This window comes from Ixodes scapularis, unplaced genomic scaffold (genome assembly GCF_016920785.2).
Source record: "Ixodes scapularis isolate PalLabHiFi unplaced genomic scaffold, ASM1692078v2 PGA_scaffold8__174_contigs__length_109621045, whole genome shotgun sequence".
Classification (NCBI taxonomy): Eukaryota; Metazoa; Arthropoda; class Arachnida; order Ixodida; family Ixodidae; genus Ixodes; species Ixodes scapularis.
Window position 1 is genome coordinate 3,569,740 of NW_024609883.1, and position 7,628 is coordinate 3,577,367.

Sequence of the window (7,628 nt, forward strand, 5' to 3'; positions counted from 1 at the left end):
AAACTAAATTTTTCTTCGTTTGGGCTTCAATTGATTGATTGATTGACTTTGGGTTTTAATGGCACAGCGGCTGCTACGGCCATAGTGCGCAAGAACAATGGTAGAAGAAAACACTGTGGTGCTATTTAGTTAAAGGTGAGGCATGATATGACAGTTTAAAATCTTTCATGAAATGCAGACAATACAAAGAAAATTCACTAACTTAAATGTGCTGTAATAGGCCAATACTGTTTAGGAAGTTAAAAACTTGGTTATGAGGAACAAGAGGCTCCTCTCCCAGCAAAAGGGCTGGGTGGAATGGGATCTGTTCTTTAAAAAACCGTGAAAAGTTGGTGCAACGCTCCTCATGATATTTCGGACATTGAATGAGAATGTGCAAGACGGAGAGTGTTTCATCACATTCTTCACACATTGCAGCATTCTCTGCTCGCAGAAGGAAGCCATGTGTGAGTTGAGTGTGACCAATTCTCAGGCGACAAAGAACAACTTCATAAAAGTGCTCGTTATGTCGGCAACTGGCCCACTCAGAAAGAAGAGGTTTCACGGAATGGAGCTTATTGTGAACTTCAGTGTCCCATTCCTCCTGCCACTTCTTTTTAATCGACTTTTTCAATGGTGCCCTGTAATCTAGGTATGGGATGCAGGTAACCTCTGTGTCTATGTCCTGACATGTCCTAGCGGCTTTATCGGCCTCCTCATTTCCGACTATACCGACGTGGCTAGGGACCCAACAGAAATTAATGGTGATGTTGGAGTTTGTGGCAGCTACAATCTTGTTACGTATTTGCAGAATAAAAGCATCTTTTGATCTATCTAGGGATGCAAGTGCACGGAGTGCACTGAGGGAATCTGAGAAAATTATGGCAGCCTTGATATTTCTTTTGATGATAGTGTCCACAGCTACCAGTAGGGCATATGACTCTGCAGAAAAGATGGTGGCTTGGTTGCTGAGCCGCGTTACAATAGTGCATGACGGCCCGACTACAGCACATCCTACACTGTTGCTCCCCTTCGTTCCATCCGTGTAAAACTGTACAAAGTCTCTGTAGTTTTCAGAGATTTGGAAGAACTCTTGCCTAAGATCTTCTGCTGGTACATTCTTCTTGTCATACTTGGAAAGAGAAAAATTAATTGGAATAGGTGCGATGTTCCAGGGTGCAACTGGGCTGGGCAACACTGCTACCGGGCTCGATAAGTCTATTGCAAAATTCTTGGCCTCGGATTTAAGACGCAGAGGAAAAGGAGGTATAACAGAAGGTTTGTTCTGATACGTCCTTTCATACCGCGTGTCCAGAAACACTTCGAGTGCAGGATGTCGAGGCATAGAGCGAACTCTTAAATGATATTGAAAGCCCAAGAACAGACGTCTTTTTCCGAGAGAGTATTCATTAGATTCAGCGTAGAGACTGGGAACTGGAGAGGTCCGGAAAGCCCCCGTTGCAAGTCGTAGTCCCAGGTGGTGGACAGGATCCAAGATTCGAAGAAGAGACGGCCGTGCCAAGCCGTACACCATGCAACCGTAATCTAATTTCGATCGAACAAGGCACTGATACAAACGCAGCAGGCACCTTCTGTCACTACCCCAGGACTTGTGCGAAAGAACTTTTAAAATATACAATGCTAGCAGGCATTTCTATTTTAGTTGCAAGATGTGACTACGGAAGCTAAGTTTCTTATCAAAAATAACCCCTAAAAATTTATGCTCAGGATGTACGTTTAGGGTCTGACCTCCCAAAGTTAGAGTGGGTTCTGTGATGATACCCCTTCGAAGAGAAAACAGAACACAGACTGTCTTTTCTGCTGAAAAACGGAAACCATTCTCATCTGCCCAACGTGTCATTCCATTAATACCTAGTTGAACTTGGCGTTCACAGATAGCTGAATTACACGAAGAGCAGGATATTTGCACATCATCAACATAAAGTGCATAGGAGAGAGATCGGGGAAGAGCCTGTCTAAGAGAGTTCATTTTGATCAGAAACAAAATAACACTCAGCACCGACCCTTGGGGAACACCATTCTCCTGGACAAACGTTTCAGAAAGTGTCGTGCCCAACCTCACCTGAAACGAGCGCTCATCGAGGAAGCTCTTGATAAGAGCTAGCATTTTCCCACGAATTCCAGCTGAAACTAAATCACTTAAAATTCCGTACCGCCATGTGGTATCATATGCCTTCTCAATATCGAAAAACACAGATAGACAATGTTGTCTGTTAACAAAGGCATCCCTGACCGTTTTTTCTAGGCGAACAAGGTGATCAACAGTTGATCGCCCTGTCCTATACCCACATTGAAATTTGTCGAAGAAGTTTTCCTGCTCTAAAAAATACACCAATCTAGAGGTCACCATTCGTTCAAATGTTTTTCCCAGGGAACTGGTGAGTGCGATTGGTCTGTAGCTGGAGGGTAATGATGGATCCTTTCCAGGCTTTAGCAAAGGAATCACAATTGCCCTTTTCCAGAAAATGGGATAAGTTCCACTGCTCCATACAGAGTTAAAAAACAATAGGATGGTATCTAATGTTGCAGGATGTAAATGCTAAAGCATACTGTAATGAATAAGGTCTGGTCCCGGGGACGAGTTCTTTCCCTTGTCAAGGGCAATCATCAGTTCCACAAGGGTAAATGGTTGATTATAAGCCTCGTTAAAACCACCGGTACATTTTATTGGTACTTTCTCTTTGGCAGCCGTGTATTTTAGAAAGGTGTCTGAATAATGCTCAGATCCCGAGACAGACTTGAAGTGTTCACCTAGAATATTTGCCTGCTGTTTTAGTGTGGGAACACTGCTGCCATCCAATGTGAAGAGAGAGATAGTAAATGCACGGTAATCCCCTCTAATTCTATGAACCCTGTCCCATACGACTTTTATGCCTGTGGAACTGTTGACTGAAGAAGCATACGACATCCACGTGGTTTTTTTAGATTGGCGTCTTACATTGCGGGCCTTAGCACGTAGCTTTTTAAACTTAATGACATTTTCAACTGTTGGGTAACGGCGCACTATTGTCCATGCACAGTTTTGCCGCTTACGAGCTAGGCTACACTCCTCATCCCACCAAGGCTTTGGTTTTGATGGTAAGCATCCTGACGTTTTGGGAATAGAGCACTGTGCTGCTTGGACAATTACATTAGTCACAACTTCACAGGCTTCATTAACATCTAAGCTAGCTAATGTATCTGGATGCAACTCTGACTCCTTTTTAAAAGTGGCCCAGTCAGCCTTTTCCAACTTCCAACGCGGAGTTCGAGTTTGTAATGACTTAAAAGAGACTGTGCTTTTTAAAACAATGGGAAAGTGATCGCTACCATAGGGATTCTGATCTACACTCCATGAGAAGTCAGGCAGCAACGAGGCACTACCAATGGAGAGGTCGATGGAAGTCGATGATAAGGATGAGGCGCTAAAATAAGTTGAAGTACCAGTATTAAAAAGGCAAAGGCTTCGAGAAGTTAAAACCGATTCGATTATTTTCCCGTGAACATCAGATAGATTCCCACCCCAAAGGGTATTGTGGGCATTAAAATCCCCCATCAAAAGAAAGGGCTTTGGAAGTTGATCTAAAAGAGAGTGAAGTTCTGCACTTGTTACAGCTTGTGAGGGTGATAAATATATTGAACAAACAGAAATGGCTTTATGTACTAGAACACGCACTGCCACTGCTTCTAAAGGAGTGTGCAAGGGTATGGCCATACAAGCAGCCAGCCTTGGAACTACTATCGCTACTCCTCCAGATGAAATGGTAGCATTCAGCCGGTCCTTCCGAAAGACAGTAAAATTTCGGAGGAAGTTGGTATGTGTGGCATTTAAATGTGTTTCTTGTAAACACAGGGCTGTAGGTTTGTGTTCCTGCAGAAGATATTCAACATCGTCGAGGTTAGTAAGTAGTCCCCTGCAATTCCATTGGAGAAATGTTGCACCCATGTGTTGGAGATTTTTACTTCGGGGGTGTTACTTGTTTTTTACTTTTATGGCGGGCCTTGGGGGTCTGCCACTCCATGTCGTCTGTGTCAGACGCATGAGAGGAGGCTTGGGTACTTTCATCCATAGGTTCTGGGTCCTGTGGCGAGACCTTCCCAGATGGTATGGAAAGGCTCTGGCCACAAGGAGCCAGCCGTCGACCACGTCCACCTCCAGCCAAAGAGGCGGTGGAGGTGCCAGGCAGGGAGGCACCAGAAACCTCCTGTTCCTGCCCTTTGGGTGTTGGAGTGGCACAGGAACTATGCCGCTCCTTGGATGAGGATGTCTTCTCGTGAGAGCGTGGGCCCCTCTCCCTTGAAGGGGATCGCGGGCTACGGACAGGCTTGGCCGTTGCCGACCCAACCTGTGAAGGGGATGCCGTCTGTGCTCCCTCCCCACTAACTGGGACAGAGTGCTGTCCCGTGAGAGCGGGAGGAGTGGTCGTCTGGCTGGAGGAGGCAGTAGACCCCCCAGCCGATACTGCACGCCCGGGCAGCTCGATTTTAAGCTGGGCGTGGGGGACTGCAGTGGCTTCCGGTAGTCCAGAAAGGACGTCTGGGTAGCCACTGCAACCTTCAGTGGTGCATGTCCCCGCTGCACCACCTGCGCGTAGCCGCCCTTTCGCAAGAAAGCAAAACGACGGCGTGCCTCCAGGTATGACAAGTTTTCTTTTACTTTTAGAGTCAGTATTTCTTTCTCATCTTTCCATACTCTACATGATCTGGAGTATGCCGGGTGGGCCTCGTTGCAGTGTGCGCTGTTTGTGCAAGAGTCTGTCTTATGATCAGTTTTACTGCATTTCGCACATGTGGCTTTCCCGCAACAGTCCTGGGAGCCATGTCCGTACCTCTGACACTGAAAGCATCTTCGGGGGTTAGGGATATACGGCCGAACCCTGCAGTGGAGGTATCCGGCCTTGACAGCTTCAGGAAGTGTGGCGACTTCAAATGTTAGAACGATGTGTTTTGTTCTTATTTCCTGCCCGTCACGTCGCATGCAAATACGTCTTGCGGCCACGACTCCTTGGTCAGAAAGACCTTCAGCAATTTCAGTGTCTGTTGTCTCTAGAAGGTCCTCCTCGGAGATTACTCCTTGGATCGTATTTAGTGTGCGATGTGGCGTGACTGACACCTTATGGTCGGACATTGTACTCAGTGCAAGGAGGGCCGCACTCTGCATGCTGGTTTCAATTTCTACCAGAAGGTCACCAGAAGACATTTTTTTGGCTTTGAAGCTCTTTCCCACAACACTTTCCAGTACTTTTGCAACAAGGAAGGGTGATAATTTTGAGAGCTGTTTGTCACTTTCGGAGTGAATAACCAAAAAGTTTGGGTAATTGGAACGAAAACATGGAGTCTTGTCTGGGATGATAACTTCGGTGCGGCCTCTTTTCAGAGGCCGATCAGGTTGGTTTGACTTGGAACCCATAAAAGTGGGGAGGTTTTCAGAAACTGTGGCGCACCGCCCACCACCGAGCCCAACAAGGGGGTAGGTAGCACCCCATAGCAAGTATGGCTTGGCTGGGTATGCTACACTACCAGTGCTACCCAGTAACTATAACCAGGTGTGGTTCAAGAAAGGTATCTGTCGCCACCCAAGGTTAGCCCTTGCCGCCAAAGAAGGGAGAAAAAGGAGCAAGAGAAATGAGAAAGAAATGAAGGAAACAGGATAGGTAAAAGTGAAAGATCGGAGGGGATAGTAGAAGAAAAGGCGACTAGACTGAATCATCCTGGCCGGACCTTACCAGGACTCCCGTCTACGAGAAGCGGGGGCCGAAGTGGTGTATTGCCTCACCCGGGGGGCCCCGAAGGGTCCAAACCTACCCCGGGCTCGGCTCAACCACCAGGATGCCCTTTTCCCCGGACACGGGCTCGCCACGCACAGCCAGACGTGGGTGGGTCTTAGCCACTTTTACTCAGGGTCTGTAGTGTCGCCTATGTGACTGGGGTCCGTGGTGACGCTACTCACCAAGCACCTAGCACCTAAGGTGCAGGTGCCCCCTGCGGGGCTCGGGGTCCGTGGAGACGCCACTCTCCAAACACCTGCTTTCACAGGTGCCCCCTGCGGGGTTTGGGCTTCAAAAAACATGCATTCTTGTAAACTAACAGTGCTAAATGATGCTATAGAAAGGCAGATACCGTGTCATTTCGCAAACAAATGCATTTTATGTCCCCCAAAGATCATGTATGCAACATCTTCTGACGAGCTCGACTGTGCCATCGAAGAGCTTTGCCAGATGCCCCACCGAGGCTACGTGGCCCGCGTCGAAGCCATCTTGGAAAGGAGGACCAGTGTGGGTTCTCTTTCGTATGGCTATTACGACAAGAGGCCACAACACAAACAACTTTGCGAAGGCCACAATTAGAATTGTGAAAGACGTCGTGCTGTGCCGTTGCAAGGCCTACAATGCGGTCGCCCTGGTAGACGTTGTAAACAGCGTATGGGAAAGTTACTTCAAAAGGAGGCTGCTGACACATGCAAACAACCGCGTGTCTTCTCACCAACTTCTTTACAACAGGCTCCTCCAGAGAATGCCCAAAGGTGCAGCCCAGACAGTTCAAGCCCTTGGCAACAACGTGTATCAGGTGCCCAGCGGTCGGGAAGACAAGATGTACCAGGTGCTCTAGGACATCGGAGCCTGCCCCTGTCGAGCCGGACAGCAGGGCGCATTTTGCAAGCATCAGGCCCTCATCCACAACATCTACGGAGGAGCTCTTCCAAATGCGCCCCCGCTCACTTCGCAAGACCGGCGCCAGCTGGGACTCCCAGCCTTAGGCAAAAAGTGCCCTGAAGCTAGCTTCTTCAGGGACTTCACCGACATCCTGAAGATGCAACCTTCCTCCAACGCTGGCGGAGACAAGCTAGCACCACCACAGTTCCTGCCACAACTCGACCAGCAGATGGAGACTGTTGAGCAGCCTCCCGTAGAAGCCGTAACTTCCAACGGTCAACGTCACCAGGTATGCACCACACTCGCATCATTTAAGTGACATAACGTGTTACCTTAAAATGTGGCGAAACAAGGTAGTATATGCAAATACTAATATTAAGGGGGCACAGTGACATTGTGTATCAATTGTTAACAGTAGGCAAAAATTTGCTGTTGCTTTGGTCGATTTTTAGTACAAGCAATCTTGAGGCACAAGGAGTTGCAACTCAAGAAGAGGCACGGTCATTTCATCCCATAAGCGAGCACCATTGTGCTTTGGCCCTTTCATTTTATTTCGCCGGGCACATTTCTCAAGTCACTTAAGAAGCTGCATACGAAGCTCGGAGGGCACTAAGGTTGTGTTCTCAGAAGCTTATGTTTACACTGACTCCATGGCATCAAGAATCTCACACGTGGATTTCCGTGCCATCAAAGCGCGACTGGCTGGTGTGAGACCGGATGCGGCATCTGGTTAAGCGCGATTCAAACAGACTCGGAATACAAAATCCGGGAGCCGGAACCCGTACTGACGTGATCACTTCCGGCCCCCTATACGGATCCAAGTCTTCACGGTTTGGTTTGAACGGCACACCGCCATGGCCCCCGTATACGAGAGCTGGGGGGAGGAGGGAAGCGCGTCGCGCTGATTGGCCGTGTCGGAAATAAAGGAACGAAATGGGACCGCCCAGCCACTTGACGAGTGGGAATGGGCTAGGCCTTTCCACTCTGAGGAGTCAA

The 7,628-nt window shown here is 48.2% G+C and overlaps 1 pseudogene; it reads left to right on the top strand.

Moving 5' to 3' along the window:
- Positions 1-6,047: 6,047 nt before the first annotated feature.
- LOC115308569 lies at positions 6,048-6,951 on the top strand (annotated as a pseudogene).
- The last annotated feature ends 677 nt before the right edge of the window (positions 6,952-7,628 follow it).